We start from the raw sequence: 18,923 nt of genomic DNA, 5'->3' as shown, positions 1-18,923 counted from the left end.
CCGGACGTTAACAATATTGAGAGAGTTCTCACTCCCTAACTAAGTTACTGTTATTGAAGAAACTTATCGACGTGTTTCAAGAATCTTGAATACAAATATTTTTGTACAACCGTGAGGGAAGCAGAGAACAAGTTGAGATACCGTATAAGTAATTCTGATGTAAAATGTTTTGAAAGTAGAGATCAGAGTATAAGTTTCTGATCAACGACCTAGCTCTAACTATATTGCATTGAAATATACTCGTTCTAAATATTCGTATGTGGTTTATGAACTTGTTGTAGTTCCAATATTGTTGAAATTTTATGATCTAAGATCATCTCAACAGTTTTCTATGAAAGTATGGAAAAAAAGAATGCCATACGAAATACTGTTATCCTGTGTGAAGTTATTATTATTTATTTTATTTTAAATGTTAACATAATCTTAGGTTTGAAGTCTGTCATCACGACCATATTGTTAGGTTATGAGTTACAATTTGAAGAAATTATATCTCTCTGGCGAGTTCACTGCACTAAACGAATTTTCCAATATAAGTCCACCATATCGAAACTCTTAGGTTTAAAGGTGTATAATTACTCAAAGTATCCCTGTTAGTATTATAAAATTCCAACTCACACAAACATTCTGAAAGTCAAATAGGACCTAATGTGTACTTCTCGTCGGCCATTCTGAAAATCGTTGACCCTAGTGGCCCTAATATATTGAGGAAAGAAATGCTTTATTTATGAAAGTTACTTCGCTACCAATATTTGGCTAATAATCTTTCACCTTCCTCAACTACATTTTAAAGTTTCTATTGCTGTTTGTCATGCTATAAAACTATTGTGAAGTTCATTTCCTAATCTCGAGAAATGTGCTTTAGGTACACCCAAAGGCGAAAGAAACAGTAGGCGAATTGTCCACCATCATTTTCATTCGGTCGGAATTACACAATGTGTTGACAATGAATTGAAATAAAGACGTCAATTAGCAGAGAACAATGCCTGCTTCGAACCAACATAGTTTCATTCCTTAAAACAACACAGGATGTAGAATAGAAAAGTATTGAAAATAGCGGTGTACAATTTGCTTACCATTATCTTTGCCGTTGACTGTACCGTTAGGAAAATTTCAAGAATAATCATAAAATGACTTCCACACACACACACACAAAATTCCTTCCTGATGGCTGTGAAGCAGTGGAAGAATTTTATAGGAATATTAACTTTCCTCAAGTTGCCTAAATATTTTGTGTTCAAATATTTTACCTTTTCTATTTACAGCGTTTTACTTCCGAAAAACATGGCAAACAAGGCTCTTCTTCTCATTCTCCTCATAGCTTATGTTCTGATGGGGGTAAGTAACATTACCTAAAAGCTTACAAGGAATGTTTCTCAAACATTTTTTTGAGTCCACTTTACGCCAAGATAGCTTAATCGAGAATACACCAGTATTATGAAGTGTGATCGCACCTGGGACACTTTTATTATACAAGTAGATATAAATCGCTACACCATCGGAGAAGACTATCTAAAGTTTCAATCATAGATTCTTTCTTAACTAATGTGTACTCAAATAGCTTCCAACAAACACATAAATCGGTGGGTTTTAACAACTAAGATTACCTTCGAATCCAGTCACGGACAAATCTGACGAGGTGACCTTTCAATTAATCTACACTCTGTCGCACCTATATCTGGAGAAGGGAAACGAAAACAACTCACTGCGCAAGTAATGACGCGAAACTGCTTCATCATTGGACGAGTGACAGGAACGAGATTGCGTGGAGGGGGGGAAGCGACTGCAGTTACCAACCTTCCCAGTTGTGTGTACTGTTTCGCTGTGCTCACTCGATCCCGCCCTCCTTCTCTGCCGCTATGTGCGTCCATGCTTCAGAGATAGTTGGCACAGGGTATAGTTGGAACAGGATATAGTTCTGATTTGATCCCATAGTATGTTTACTCCACTTAAAGGGTATTTATTATAAGTAGAGTAGATTGATTGTTTCTGCTCCATACTTGGTACGAGGCTTATTATTTTTATTAATTTAAGCACAATAGAAAACCTATTTCGACGTTGTCTTTGACGATTTTATACTATTGCAAATCTGTGTTTTTACACCTCGTACTTGATACGAGTGGTACGAGGTCTATTTTTTTATTAATTTAAGCACAATGGAAAACATATTTTGATGATGTTTTTGTCGATTTTGTACTATTGTAAATCTGTGTTTTTTCATCTCGTACTTCGTACGAATGTCATAATTTCTTACATGTTAAAGTACTTAATGCCTACACCCACGCACACCCACGCACACCTACACTCACCTACACCCACGCACGCCTACACCTATTTACTTCCGGTCCACTTCCGGTCCACTTCCTGTCTATTTCCGGCCCACTTCCGGTCCACTTCCGGTCCACTTCCGGTCTACTTCAGGTCTACTTCCGGTCTACTTGACAGACACTTGTGAGTTTTTCCAGTTCTTTTTAAGTATACACCCACGCACACCCACGCACACCCACGCACACCAACGCCCACCCACACAAATTTACTTTCGGTCTACGTCCGGTCTACTTGGCTGGATTATGACGTAAAGCGATCACGTGTTGTGTTCTGATTGGTTGGATTATTACTTAATGCGATGACGTGTTGTTTTCTGATTGGTTCACTGTTTCTGATGTTTTCAACGCGGTCCGCGCTGAGGTTATATAAATGCGAAAGCATTACAAGTCAGTAAGTATCGTGAGAGTGTTTGAAGAGTGCGGACGTGTTGTTGGAGTGCTGCTCATAATTTGTTTGTTAAAAGTTAAGTATTTAATTTATTTTTAAAGCTACATAGCGCATAGTAATTTCGATCAGATTGAGTTTTGATGTGATCAGATGTTACTTGTTGTCTCCGGAAATTCTGTATCAATAACATAGCTGAAACTTTTATCGTAACAGCTACAATTATTTTATTTTGAATGTGTTTCAAGTTGTTTTTCAAACAGATTGAATTTGTATGAATTTGTATTTGTATTGAATGTTGTATTTTTTTCGGAGAAAATTTGTATATAAATACCAGAGCTGAAAAAAATTATTATAATTATAACTATTGTCTTTTTTAAGTTACATTCTATCAATTATCGTAAGTTTAAAATTGTCTTTTTGAATCTTGACTTGATTGTGCGTCTTATTGTTATTTACTTAAAGCATATTTAAAAGAAATGTCATCTATCGTTTTCATCGAATGTGTCATTTGTGGAAAATTCATCTCCGAAAGTAATATTAGCAAGCATAGGGCAAGATGTTGCAAAGCGGGTTCGAAAATAAATCGTTTGTTACCTACTAGGCCTTGTACTCAATGCGAAAAAATAATTAGCATTGCTAATTTAAGTAAACACATGAAAAGTTTCAAAGCATCAACCGGACATGGAATATTGAAAAGAAAAATTGATCATCCTGATACTGAAGCTTCTACTTCTAAACAAATTAAGATGTCTAATGACCAAAAGCCGATTAGATCTGCATTCAACAACCAACTACAGGATTTCTGTTTTACTTCGAACCCACGCTGTGATATTTCTTGAGTGAAATTAAAACATCTATCATAAATATTCTGAAAAATAAAATAGAAAACAACTGCATAAAAGTATATGTTGATCTAATTTGTAAATATGAGAAACCCAATGGTATAAGAAATATTTTCTTTCACAAAGCGAGAAACCAAGTTCTTTATTTGAATTTCATTCTGATTTTCTAAAATAACATCATCGAACACCACAACAGAATATTTTAAACATTGGTCGAGAGGTTTTATTGTTGATGCAAATGTAGCTATGCCCAGTCCCTTGTACAGCTTCATGAGTTGTTGGTATTTCGGTTGTTCTAAACCTTTTGAGAATACATACAAGTGTATATTTTTCCAATCTAGCCAATTGGGGGCAAGCAAGAAATTATCAACCAGCAAAGTGGTTTTTCCACAACCTGATGGACCTGCAATAAGGCATCTTATGTTATCAGGTAACAACTCTCCGTTTTTCTTATTAGTTTCCATTACATCTGGTAAACGCTGTACCACATTCCATGTTGGTGTCAAAGAATCACCTGGTTTGCTTCTATCCAACTTTTGTCTTGCAGACCTAGCCATTTCACATACAATTTATTATTTTTCTTCTTCAATATTTTCTCGATTAGATATGTATCTCGATATTTTGTTTTACTAAGTTCCTCTTCACAGAATCTCCCTTTCAATACTTTGTTATGATTATCCTTTATGATATATGTATTTCTATTCCCTGGTAAAACTTGAACCACTGAGAATAACTCCGTACTCCAATTTTTAGTGAATCCTTTCTCGAATAACTGTTTATACTTACTGACCCTTACCTGATCCCCTATTTCAAACTTTGGCGCTCTTGGTAGTGTATGTATACTTTTTACAATAAACAGTAGTCATCAGATTTGGTTACCTCAGCAGGTTTCATGCGAATAATACTGTGTACTGTATTGTTGTAATCATGAACTAGCTTGGGTAAACTTTGCACCCACTTATAATTACCCTGTAGAGTGAATTGCCTCCACATGCGATATTTTAATGTTCTGTTGAATCGTTCCACTATACTAGCTTTCAGATCACTGTATGTAGAATAATGTTTAATATTATGTTGTTGCATTAACTTAGCAAATGTAGCATTGTAAAACTCTTTCCCTCTATCTGTCTGTAAATGTTTTGGTATCCTTCCTTCACTGAATATCGACTTGAAGGCATCGGTAACACAAGTACCAGTCTTGGATTTTAGGGGAACAGCCCATGCATATTTGCTAAAGGTATCAATAACTGTAAGCATATATTTGTGACCATTATTTATCTTATCCAAATTTTTTAAAGTGCCCCCCTTTAAACGAGGGGCCGTCTCGATCAGATCAGCTTGGAACAGATCATTTATACCTTTCGTTACTACACTTAATCGCTTGTAATTGCGACAGGCTGGTTTGTGTAATTCATGAACTATATCTTGTCTTGACATCGAGTTCGAAGTGAAAATATCGCATAAAATGGATTGTCCTCAGGGTATAACCGCTTTATGTCAAATACTAGCTTGTCACCAATTTCAATATCAAAAACTGATAATTGTTCGTCGTCATGTACTTTATATTTATTGATAGACTCATGCTAGTATGCAATAGGTATTTGAACTGCCTTGTGTATACCATCTTTTCGCACTACAGTAAACTGAGGAACTTCAATATGTTTTCCATGTTTTAGAAAACTAAACTTCAGAAATCGTAAACTACCATCAACAAAAAATTCATGTACCTGAGTGTACGGATATAATTTGTAAACATTGCCAGCATTGGAGTACGTCCAGTGCACTCGAGCATTTGGAACAATTTATAACCTAGCAATTTCCATAGAATAAAATTGACAAGTATCTACTTCATCTAGTCTGCTTAATACCGATTCCAAGTGTTCGTTGATAGTACGAACCAACTCATCGTAGCTAGGTTTGATTTTTACATCAACATACAGTTGTTTATATTCCTTTTTGAGATCGTTAAGTTGAGTAGCAAAACCTGATAAAGCAGATTCTTGACTTGCTTCAAGAGTAATAATTTGTGACGTAATATTAGAAATAATCTCTTGTAAATTTTCTACAAGTTTCAATTTAGAACTTTGGGTAGCAAGATCGTGTACTTGACTTCTGATTTCTGTAAATAATGCATGTAGTTCGTTAATTATTTGATTGTTGTTGAGAGTGGCAACAGTTTCTATGATTTGCGCAATTTCTGCTTGAATGGTTTTGACATCTTCAGATTTTAAAATTCGATGTACTGCTCTCCTCATAGCTCTGATTTCTTGAGAAGTAGGCAAAGCAGCTACAGTATTCTGAAGTGTGGTAAGAGTTAATTTTATAGCATCGAGTTCTGTTGCATCAGCTGAATTTTTCAAAATTTCTTGCAGTTGCGTTATGTCATCCTGAGTAGCTGTAGACTATACATTTATTTATTGACCTTTAGAATGTATACACACATACATATTCATACACATATACATACACATATACATATACATATCTAAAGGGGGACACCTCCCGAAGTAGCCCGCCTCCACCCGCGTACTTTCGAGGGTATGCTCTCAATGTCCTGGTACTTTTAAATAAACCAGGACGTCAGTTTCCTGAATTTAAACGGTTCCCCCGCCTTTTTATCCTACTTCTTCTCATCTTTATTTTCATACATAAAATACAAGTACAAAAATAATAAAATAAAATACATGGAGATTCTATACATAGTTACATTTAATAATTTTTTAGTTTGTATTATTTTAATAGACTGTTCTGGTGACCGGAACAAGTCTTAAAGATTTCTTGTAAATTTACTGTGCATTTGTATGATTGGTAGTTAATTAAACTTCTTAATAGTAGTTATGGATTAGTTTATGTTAGTTTATTGGTTAGTTTTAGTTATCGTATAGATAGTACTATAGGAAATGCTATGTACAGGAGGGACAACCATTCTGGTATCCAGAACTGTTTTAAGCTTGAGGGGAAAGTATGATGGGGTGAGAGTTTAGATTGGGGTGAATGATTGCTTGGATTAGTCTGCACGGACGCAAGTTCCCTGTCTTGTTTCCAGATCAGGCTTTATTGTAGTGTGTGGGGAGAATTTGCTATTTGGAAGTTAAATGCATTGAAATACTGGGCTAGTTCATTAATTTAGTGGATGTCGATTCCTAATATACACTTACTGTAAGAGGTTTTGTAGTTCCTTATTTATCTCGCCGTTGTTGCATTTATGTGTTGAGGACACACGCCCGATAAGATACCGGCGTCAGCACTCCGTGTCAACTTGGTTATGCGACATGAAGCTGACTCTGCATTCCACGGGAGCGACAGTGGCCGTGCGAGGTTCAATGTCCGTGCAGACTGAGGCTGCTATGTTGTAGACTGTAGACTGTTGCAGTGTCTCTAATTTACTCTGAATGTCGTCGATAAGGTGATGGAAATGCGATAATTCTAACTCAGTATTCAAGCTTTCAAGCTTAGTAACTTGCTGTTGAACGAGGATATCAGTAATGGCATGGAGTTTCGATTCCAGAGTTTCCTGTACACTTGTTAGCTCATTTCTCATAGTTGCCATAGTATCTTCTATGTGAGCTATGGTACCTTGTATCTTCCCAAAATCTTCATAAGTCTCCAACTGCAATTTGATGCCGGCAACGTTCCGAGCAATAGCATTTAATTCAGAAGATGAAGGTAAATTATTGATAAAATCTTCCAATGTCTTCAGTTTCGATTGAACTTCTGTTATAGCTGTATGCAGTTCATCTGTCTGTAATTCAGATTTGATACTTTGCAATGTAGGAACTTCGAAAGATTGAAACTGTTCTTGCAATTTAGCAATACTAGCATTTACATGATAATATTCTTCTTGAGTTTTGATATTCTGAATGATGGTTTGCAGTTCGGTACGAATACTATTTGCCTGGTCATTTAATTGCTGTTTCGGCTGTTCGGTATTCGTTCTCTGGATTTGTCTAAATTCATCAAGTTCTTTTTTCAAGTTGGCAATATTCTCTTCTAAGTTCTGAAGATTATATATTGAAGCTAAAGTAGTATATTTTTCGAGCAAAGATTTGAGTTCTCCATCAATTTTTACTATAGGATCAATCAGTTGAGTTTGAAGATTTGTAATCTCTGCTTCAATATTTAGATTTAGCAAATTCTGTAATATGAGTAAATCTGATTTCAGTTTCTTTAGACGTGCATCTAAACTAGCAATCTCGCTTGGTTTATCTGGAATCTCCTGTCGCCTTCTATTACCAAATATATCCATGTTGTGTTTTTTGCTTAGGTATTTTATATATTAATAAGAGGATAGATTATTCTTATTTCGACAAAGAGTGGAATCAATTTATCATACTCTCCAATTATCTCAGCATACAAAAATTCACCACTATCCACATCATAAGACGTATCAGGAAGTAATGTACTATGTTTAATTCTATACAAATTTCGACCTATGTGCAAAACTGCCGCATTCGGTGGTGAAACGTTTATTTGAATTTTCCCACTAACAGGTAACTCATATGATGATAAGTTTTTATTAAATACAAATAAGTGATTTCCAGTATCCTCGTCAACATGAGACCAAATACTATTCAAGTGAACAAGAAGTAACCCCTTTAAATTGATGATAAATTTCTCTCAATACATAAATGTTCACTTGAATTCTCTCTACAGGCTGATTATGTTGTTGCTTCTTAAACCCAAAAATATTCATGACGTTTTATTTTATATTAGCTATTTTTATTATATATAAAATATATATTTGTACTCAGTATAAAAAATATCACCCTGTGCTTAGCACATGAAAAAAAAATTATGAGCAGCACTGCAACAACGAGTCCGCACTCTTCAAACACTCTCACGATACTGACTGACATGTAATGCTTTCGCATTTATATAACCTCAGCGCTGACCGCGTTGAAAACATCAGAAACAGTGAACCAATCAGAAAACAACACGTCATCGCATTACGTCATAATCCAGCCAAGTAGACCGGAAGTAGACCGAAAGTAAATTTGTGTTGGTGGGCGTGGTTGTGCGTGGGTGTATACTTAAAAAAAAACTGGAAAAACTCACAAGTGTCTGTCAAGTAGACCGGAAGTGGACCGGAAGTGGACCGGAAGTAAATAGGTGTAGGTGAGTGTAGGTTTGCGTGGGTGTGCGTAAGTGTAAACATTACGTACTTTAACTCGTTATAAATTATAACATTCGTACGAAGTACGAGATGAAAAAACACAGATTTACAATAGTATAAAATCGACAAAAACATCATCAAAATAGGTTTTCCATTGTGCTTAAATTAATAAAAACAATAGACCTCGTACCACCCGTATCAAGTACGAGGTGAAAAAACACAGATTTGCAATAGTATAAAATCGACAAAAACATCGTGAAAATAGGTTTTCTATTGTGCTTAAATTAATAAAAATAATAGGCCTCGTACCAAGTATGGAGCAGAAACAACGAACCTACTCTACTATTATAAACCCTCCTCCAACACAATTGCTTTGAAGATCAAGACAAATAATTGCAGAAATAGCCCTAGTTTGGTGAGCGTAGCACTTAACATTTTTCATGTAGAAGATAAATGTAGAATTTTTCTCGTATGCGAAAACACACACAAAGATGCATGTATGCACATAGAGACACGTTAATTAAAGTTTTGTTATCTGAAATCATTACCGGAAATTGATACTTTCAATGTGCCTTTCTTTTACATTTACAGTACACTGACGGGGAAGCGTTACTGAACTCCATTATTGTGTTGTCATATGCGTCTTGATGGTCCACCATCTACTCCTTGCTCCCTGCGCACCCTTAATGAAAATTTAAGTGAGATGAAATAACATATCATTTTGAGAATTACAAAACTAAGAAAGTCTATGTATTCACATGTTCAGAGCGTATGTAAGTTTTACCCCCTCCCCAAAAAGCAAGGAAACCATGAAATCACCAAAATATTTTATTGAATTTCGATAGTGATGTATTGAAAATTCTAAGAGTTTGATAGATTGTATTTTAACCAATTCAGATATTTCAGTTTCGAACAATATCCATGCATCAGATATAGATGACTTTCTATGCTTTGAATCATCTACCTTTTTTGTCATTTTCAGAGTGGAAACGAAGACATAGAGGATAGAAGACGACGAGCGATTGAATTCCCAAAGCAATATCGACGATTTATTAGGTAGAGGCTTCACATCCTGCTCTTCACATCCTGTACAGGAATAGAGTGTTCTGAGGATTAAAATGGAGAACTAGGAACACCCACCCCATTGGCACAAATTTGTTTTCCGATGACTAGCAATACCTCACATTCCGTAAACATAAGGCACCTATGCACTGGATGTTCAAATAAAGATAAATTGAGAAAGAACATGTGTCGTATTTGTCTCAAGTATCAATATTCTTAACAGGACACTTTGGAGGCAACAAACTATATTTCCAACGCCTGTAATAGCCAATAAAAAAGGTATTTCATGGTCCAGGCGTCCGTGCAGCGGGGGCTAGCGCGACAAGAAGTAAAATCTAGTTTGCCGGCAAACTGGATGCAACATCCGCGTAACTGGAACCGCAACCTATGCAATGAAAAAATATCGTACAATTAAAACGAGCACGTCGACGCTAGGGGTGCCAAAAGTGGCACAAAAAGCGAAGTAAAATAAAGAAAATCAAAATCAAATTGAGCACGTGCCTTGTTACATGAGGTGTTGGAAAAGATGTCTTACTACTACCTCACATTTATACTAACACGTATCATTTCCTTTTCCGAAATTTCTTCAATTTCTCTCGAGTTATTTTTCTTTCAATTCATCTTACGTATGCCTTCAGGATTATAAGCTTGGTAGCTCGCCACTCACTCGTCATTAAAATATATGTTTCTCGTGCAAGGATTATAAGCTTGGTAGCTCGCCACTCACACGTCATTAAATTATATGTTTCTCGTGCAAGGATTATAAGCTTGGTAGCTCGTCACTCAGACGTCATTAAAATATATGTTTCTCGTGCAAGGATTATAAGCTTGGTAGCTGGCCACTCACACGTCATTAAAATGTATGTTTCTCGTGCAAGACGCCGGAGCAACTTTTCATCGTACTTTAACGTCGTCTAGTTTCTCCTCATTAAGCACACGCCGTTTAACCCTTCACTTCTTATCAAAAATAGACCCTGATTACCTAAATTTGTTCTCTGGTAACAGGAAACTATGTGTGTGAAGCAGGAACATCTTGACAGCCGCCGCTCCACGTACGCCTCGACCAGAAAAGGCACTGCATAAGATGCCATTGATGAATCTCAGGACTACTTAGAAAATTCGAATAATAACATGGTCTAATTGCTACTATTCTCCCTTGCTGTAACCCATCTCATTCCTTTTTTCTTCGTTGGAGCTAGTCTACAAATTGTGGATCCTTCGAGTTGTATACCAGTGGTTCCCAAAGCCGCGTCGTGGATGGCTTCAAGTGGCGCCGAGAAATGATTTAATAATTGCACTGACTTACACATGGTTTTAGAATCGGACCATCGCATGAAACTGTCCATTCATTCATGCCTAAGGGGAACTAGAAATCAGTACTTAGCCTCTCGATATGAATACTATACCCTGTAAAAGCTAACTATACACCAGGAGAACGTGAATAAGTCTCTGCGCAAGTACTGACGCGACGTGACTCCACCAATGAACAGTGAAGGAAACGGGATTGCGTAATGGACGACTGGAGTTACACGTTTTTCCTGCTTCGATCTGTCAGCGTTGCAAACTTTTGAAACGATAATACCTTACGCCCATGGAAAACGGACCGTATTTTTGTCCCCAGGTCCGTAAGCTTGATTAAAGAACTTGTTAGGGAAATATTAAGCGTAAAGCAGCAAGTGGAAATTTTCACAGGCCGTTCATTTAACGTAGAGAATAAGGTCTGGACCGTATGTCCGTTCATCCCATGAAATTTCTGTACATGTACGTTCAGGACCGTACGGTTGGCAAAGTCCACCACACGATTTCCCTCCTCCTCCTCTGCCGCTATGCGTGGCTCTGCTCTATAGTTAGCTGCGACAGAGTATAGATTGCGTCCGAGTTTAGAATTTTAACAGAGTTTTTTGACTTCTTCATTCTTCTTGAGTATAGAAGGTAGTTAGTTTGTCATGTGACCGCTCGGTTAGCGAGATTTTCTTCTACATATTCTTCTACATATCTTGTGCCAAACAGAGTAGCCACACTAACTGAGCATTGAAAGTGTTAGATAGGCCTACACTGTGACTTTCGCCGGGAAAAAAATTTGAAACACTAATGACGACGTAAAACGAAAAAGTTTGGGAACCCCTAGTTTAGACTAAAAGTTCGGGGTTATGTAGTGTCAAGCCAAATTCATTGTAAACACGCACTTGGGAAACATTTTTTTACCACTTCAGATTTTTGTGCACCCTGTAAATACCCTGCGTGGTCGCCACATTTAGCAATCCTACGTGGTCACCATACCCTTTAATTTTTTTTTGTTAAAGATAATTATTAAAGCATGCGAAATGCTCTGCGAGGCTTACGCATTCAGTTTATCTTTTATATAATCTTGGGTGCATTGGTGTTAAACATGGAAATTGTATTGTTTCTTACCTTGTGCGTTGATTGCAACTTGTTTCTGTAACTTTAATTCCTCTAGGAAACAAGAGTTAAGGTTGTAATACCACGTGCTTTTAGTAACTTTTTATGTTAGTTATTTTTATAATGTAAAAATATGATAATTCATAGCGCTTGGGTTGCAAATCGAAATTTGAAGGGAGTTTGCAACGCTGCAGCCAGCTTAGTTCCGATCTTCTCCACCCGCCTCTGTGCTACCATTAAACAGTATATAAACGGTGCAGCAAGGCCCGAAACTCTCTCGACTGCAGGGGGCGCTCGTTCGGCTACGCAGATTGTATACACAGTTGTCCATGGATACATTGGATCATCGCTGAGATGCTTGGCACGGAAAATGCTTGTTCTTTATGCAAATATTGAGATATTTTACTAGGAATATCTTCTAAAATATAATAGCAGGGGAAAAGTTGAAACTTTTACTTCCTTCTTCCATTCATCCATAACCAATTCCGCCAGCACAAGGCTCAAGCAAGAGCCTATATTCAGACCTTCACTAATCTTGATGATTTTACTTCCCACTCTGCTGCACCCATTGTCTCAAATGGTTTCCAGTGCTTGCACCACTATCTCACTATCCCATTCTCTTATAATGATTTTCCCCATTTTCTTTCTCACGATATTCGCTACGTACCCCCTTTTCATGCTCGAGAACATGCTTCTCACATCTAGGCTCAACATTGCTTTCTTATCCCCACACTTCAATTACCCTTTCTAAATTCTTCTCCAAGGGTTCCGAAATATTGTTCCTTCAATCCATCACTGGTCTCAACTTTATCTCTTCCTTACGTATCTTGGGGAAGCTTTTAAAATTGGGTAGTGTTCGTGCCTCCTTCGTGTACTTTCTAAACCCTCTCCTGCCAGAATCTTTTATGATCTCTTATCTAATATTACGTTGCTCTTCCATTCCACAAATCTCCTCATATGTTTCCCCTTTCAGGTCCTCATACTTCTTCTCGTACCATTCTTTTTCCATCACTACTGCGGCCCCTTCCTTTATCAGTCTTTTCCACCACTATATCGTGAAGGAGGAATGTGAAGAATATGACATGGTGCTCAAACGATGGTGTAATTCAAAACCAAATTGACCATGTGCTGAGTCAGAAGGCATGCCTCTGATATACTACGAATAGATAGCTATCGAAGAGCAGACAGTGATTCGGACCATTATTTAGTTTGCATTAAATACAGACAGCGAATAGCCACATATAGGGATGGAAGAATAGGGAAGGTGACCTCAAGGTATGATGATGAGAAGTAAAAAAGAGATGAAGCAATTGCCAAACAATTTCGTTTAATGGTAGACAACCAACTTGAGTAATGAAGTGAAAGGTGGGAAAGAGAAAGTATCGATGGGAAATGGAGTATAATTAAGGAGATACTACATGAAACAGCACAGGAAGTGCTGGGAGAGAAGAAAAGAGGTGAATGGTGTGATGAGGAGTAAAGAACAGCAATAAATGAAAGAAATGAGGCACGAAAGAGAATGCTTAATCGGAAAACCGGGTATAACACAGAACAATATAGACTAAAAGGAAAGGAAGCAGACAGAGTGTGCAGGAGAAAGAGTGGATTGAGGAGCTTGAAGGATATAAAAGTAATCAGCAAGTAAGGAAAATGTATATGAATGTAAAGGATATAAGGAAAGGCTTCCAACCGAAGACAGCTTTCTGTACAGACCATGTAGGAAACTTAATTGCGTCTAAAGACCAAATTTTTTGGGGATCTTTGATAGGCTATGACATTCTATGGCCACTCGTGTGCTAAGCGAGAGGAACATAAATGGTAGGAGGTAACACCCCTGATAAATGAAGCATTAAACACAATTTCTTATAAAGACAGTTCTATCGACTGGTCAGGTAGGATGAGGAAAGACATAAGGAATGTTCGTTTACCTGTAGTTCTGCTGCAATCTCTTTTCCGCTGGTCCTCGTTGCGATGTGTCCCTACTCTGTAATAAAACGGACAAGGGAGCAACTCCGGGCTCCGAACTCTCTACTTTCGTAGGCCGATATTAAAAATGATAAATTTTAAATTCCCGATCGTTCCTTCCCTACTTTTTCTAAACTTATGACAACTGTAGAGCTCTTTCGCGATAACTGGATTCAACGTAAACTGAAAGCAACTAGAAACGGAGTTCTTTTGTAACTACTTCATCTGACGGAAAACGGAAGACAACTAAGCAAGAGATTTTCTCTCGCCATCAATTTAAATGAAATTCGAACTATCGGCCGTTAAGACGGTTGACTTAATAGCGTCCTTTGGCAGCGGCAAATCTGAGGGAAAACGCTGATTTCCTGATTTTCATACTGTGTCGGTCTAATGTAATGTCAGCGGTTGTCCAACTTCGCTGAAGGTCGCTGTCGTAATTAGCTTTTAAGAAGCTCTTTTTCAGTGCTTCAGCGAGACCCTTTTTATAACATGTTTAGCTTATTTATTAATGATGCCAAAGTTATAGGTTCGATTCACGCCTACTGCGTGATACGGCACACCGGCCTGGGGGACAAAATTAGATTCAGGTTGGTAAGCTAATCTTTTGTAATCCTGCTGCCTAAAGAAATATATTTGCGGATACCCATCCTGTCCAGTCAAGGATAAAAGATAGTATATTTGAACAAAAAAAAACAGAGAACAACAAAAAGTCAAAAATGGGTATACAACCAAAAAATAAACACAACACAAAATCATGCAGAGCCTAAAATTAAACCTGCTGGGTCACAGTCTGAACCGATTTCGCGAGACTGACGGCACCCGTCTTGTGAATCTCCAGTGGCGTTGACAGAGCAGTCTCTCGTGTCAGCGCTGACGACGAACTTATTTATCACATGTCACTCGGCACGCGCTGAAGCATTTGACACACGGAGCACACGAAAGCACTGTAAGACTGAAGATAAAAGGTATTCCCGCTTCCTGGGCAAGGGTGTTTTCATTGCGAATAGTTCGGAAAACACGGAGATTGTTTATACCTTTTTAACGGTGGGTCATGTATATAACTCCTCAAAAAACTTGGTATCAAAACCCAAGAAAAAAATATCATGCAATGAATGCAAGGTAACAACCTGAAGGGTGCATCACTAATAAAATTGTAAATACCAGAGACCAAGAAATTTAAAAATTGAAATGTTTGATATATACACATGAGGCGTTTCGAAATCAAAAACCATTGTATATTTATTTTATACACATAATTTTATAAAGGATTAACATTAGTGGCAGAAATTTATGTTGAAAATTGTTAAAATCTTTCTGCTGGTCAGAAAAAAAAACTGTTTTCCGATGTTACACTACGAGTTTGTGTTTTTGACTTGGAGTACTGGCCGAAGATGTTGGTTGGCGAGTGGGAACAAGAAAAAGAAGACACTTAGTTAGCGTTCTTTATGCTCGGCTGAAGGATACTCGCGATGGCGAGCGTTCATTGCTAACGGAGATCTACGAACTTGAAGATCCGGCTACGGGAGTCGAACACACTGTCACGGGAACACACGCGAACGCAACACACGAAAAGTCTGCAACGTATCATGACAATCCCGCGGGGGCGGGACTGCGACTCTGGAACATGAACAATCCTAAGGGGGGCGGCGACTCTGAAACTTGAAGAGTCATGGTGGGGCTGGTTACAAACTACTGTGGGAAGGTGTTGGTTATACATCTGGGGCGACCTGGTGTCGCTGGGACGAACTGATGACACTTGGGGGGGAGTCATCTGGCTGCTACTTCTCTGGAACGAGGGAATCCATTCGGAGGCCCTGGTGAGTGCAGGCAGGAACAACAACTGGGGATTGCTAGTCTGGGACAGTGTCCAGCGATTGCGGCCCAGAGACACGATACTTGGCAAGATGAGCCCTGGAGGGGGTTGAACGATGCACTCCTGTCCTGCACGAGGGGAGGTCTCTTTTGTAGTAGTCCTGGATAGTCTTCTGGCCGTGAAGTAAGAGGAGCTCACAGCCTCCTGGAGCACTCTGGAAGTCTGGAATAACATCATTCATGGGGCACCGGATCCACCAGTAAATCCGGGCCTCAGTTGGTTTCGAGGTGACACGAATATAGGGTAGCGTTTATGAGAAATAAGTTAGTAAAAACAAAAGAGGTGATACCTGTTCAGTCATTTAGGTGTCCCTATCACATTGATATCTATAAAATAATAATAATCGTCGATAATAATAATAATACTAATAAAATAGTCAATGATAATAATAATCATAATGTTATGAAGGACATTATCTTCCCCTGGGGACTGCAAGGGTTCTGCCTCCCGGTGGGGGGGGGGTCCTCTCTGGCAAAAAGGAAATGTCCTGTAACCTTTAGTAATTTGTAGAGTCCCGGAGGGAGGAGATAATTTACTTGTATGGAAGGTAAATAAATGTACTGAAAAATAAATCTAAAAAATAAAAAAAGAGGAGAGAGATAACTAAAAATTAATAAAAAAACACAAGGGTAATAAGGTACTGTATATGTTCCCTCACGGCGGCGTAAATGCTAAAGTTATTAAGATTCGTTGCGATTCACCCAGTGTGCCGTTTCAAGCGACTTTAGAATTTGAGATGTACACAACTATTTTGATTTCAGGAGATGCTAGCTTACAAAATAGACGAAGGAAAATATGATGGCAAGTAGTAACGCCGACGGTTGGGAGATTCGTAGGGGTTAACCAGAAAGTACCGTTTCATGAGACGGCAAAAAACTACATTGGCCTGGGCTAAAAAAGTAAACAACTTGACGGACTGATGTCCTTTCGTACCATGAAAAGCTCCGGGGAAAGAAAGGGGGAGATGTGTGGACTTTATACTCCCAATCTCGAGGCGAGGTAAAAACGCATAGCCACGAACATATGCAGATATGTCGTGCAGCGCTCCTGGATAGTGTCAGCTTGCAAAAGCCGTGGGAGGAAAACACGTGTGAAAGCTGAATTGCAATTATCTGTGGCGATGAAAATATGAAGGTCGTTCGATGCTGGTGCCTGTTCATTCGCGACTTGCTTGGAGCGAATTTCATTATTTGGCGATGAAATCCCGCGGGTGATTTTAGAACTAGAACGCAAAGACTGGCAACACTGACTCGGGCGAAAGGAGAAGAGTCCGCGCTAAAGACAGAGAGAGAGAGAGACTATGCATCGAGCTGTCACCCGATCCGGCCTTAGTTTATGACAGATCATAAGTTCTCTAGTTGAAAATGTTGTATATAAAAATAATCACGCTGTACAAATTACAACTTTGCCAGCAATGTGTAAAAAACTACAATGGCAATCACGCTGTATGAATTATAACTTTGACAGCAATGTACAGAAAAGTCATATTGGCAATCGCATTGTATAAAATAGAGGAATAGGAGTGTGGAGATATTCTGTGGCTTAGCTGAATGGAAGCCGTGGTTGTAAGTTTTTGCCATGCATGTGAATCGGATTGTTTTCTAATAAATTTCAAGCATGTTTGCATGTAAAAATTAATAGAAACCTGAAATTACTAACACCAGACTTGTTTTTGACATTTTGCATGAATATGCGTATGTTGTTTAAGCCTGAAAGGTAAAAATCTCAGTAAGGAAGTTGGTCCCCTGCGATTCTCCAGTTGCCAGAATTGCTACGAGAATAGGTAGGCGGTCACAAAAGATTTTATGAGACTCAGTACGTTGTCTCAAAGACAATTTGTCTAAAGATTAGAATGTAAAATTTCTTACATTATCATCGCAACTAATTTCCAAAAACCAAATAAATGATTCCACGATTGCGATAGTGTTCAACTAGTTCTTGTTTTGTGCGAAGTAAACTTTAAGTTGTTTTACGTGAAAATAAGAAATATGGAGCAAATATTGGCTGAATTGCGAGCAATCTCGGAGTCACAAGAGGAACTTAAACAGGAGTTAGAACAGGTGAAAGCAGAATTTAAGAGTGATTTAAAGAATGTAGAAAAAAAATATAAGAGCTGATCTGAACATCCGACTGAATGTCATGCAGAAGGATGTGTCCCTATACAGGCAAGAATGCATTTCTAGGAATGAGAAAGTTAGGAGTGAAACCCAGAAAGTTGACATGGAAGTGAGAAAATTGATAGAAGAAAAGAATGAATTGCGTCAGGAACTGGTGGTTGTGAAAAACAAACTATTTGAACTGGAAGAAAGAATATAAAACAATCAAGCCAAAACTGTATGGTGTCATCGTCAAATACAAGTACCACAGTCTGTCAAAAAGAAGCCTGCATCTTCACCTGTAGATCACCAGGAATCTACTGAAGAGACATCAGATGCTGAAGGATGGTTTAATTTTATTGCTGGTAAATCCCACACAAGTGAAAATATTCCCATCGAAACTAGTGAATTACAAAATGGTAATGTTTCCCATGAGGTATAACATTTAGTGGGTATTGTGAACAATACAGTGTTGCCCGTTTTGTCAGGTGTAGCTCAAGAAGTTAAAGTTCTACAGAATTCCACTACTATCATGTTACACAGGTTTCGGGAAAGTGATTCAGATAGTTTTCCCAGCACAACTAGCTGTCATATATCTAGGCTTAAGAGTAGAAAAAAGAATAGGTCTAGGAAAAGGTCTCCCTTAACCAATGTGAATAATAATGATAGTGTAACAACACTTTTCCCTAATGGAACAAGTAAGTGTGTTTCTAGGTGCAAAGAAAATCAAGTTTCCTCACATGTTAGTAAAAGAAATTACTTAAAGTCAGATCAATTAAATAGGTTTCCGAAATTCTCCGGAGTTTCTAGTGAACTAATACCATCTGAATTCTTAGATGATGTCGAAGAGAATTTCGAGT

This window comes from Lepisma saccharinum, chromosome 18 (assembly GCF_977018435.1).
Source record: "Lepisma saccharinum chromosome 18, izLepSacc3.1, whole genome shotgun sequence".
In the NCBI taxonomy this organism is placed as follows: Eukaryota; Metazoa; Arthropoda; class Insecta; order Zygentoma; family Lepismatidae; genus Lepisma; species Lepisma saccharinum.
Note: the sequence above shows the minus strand (reverse complement) of the source record.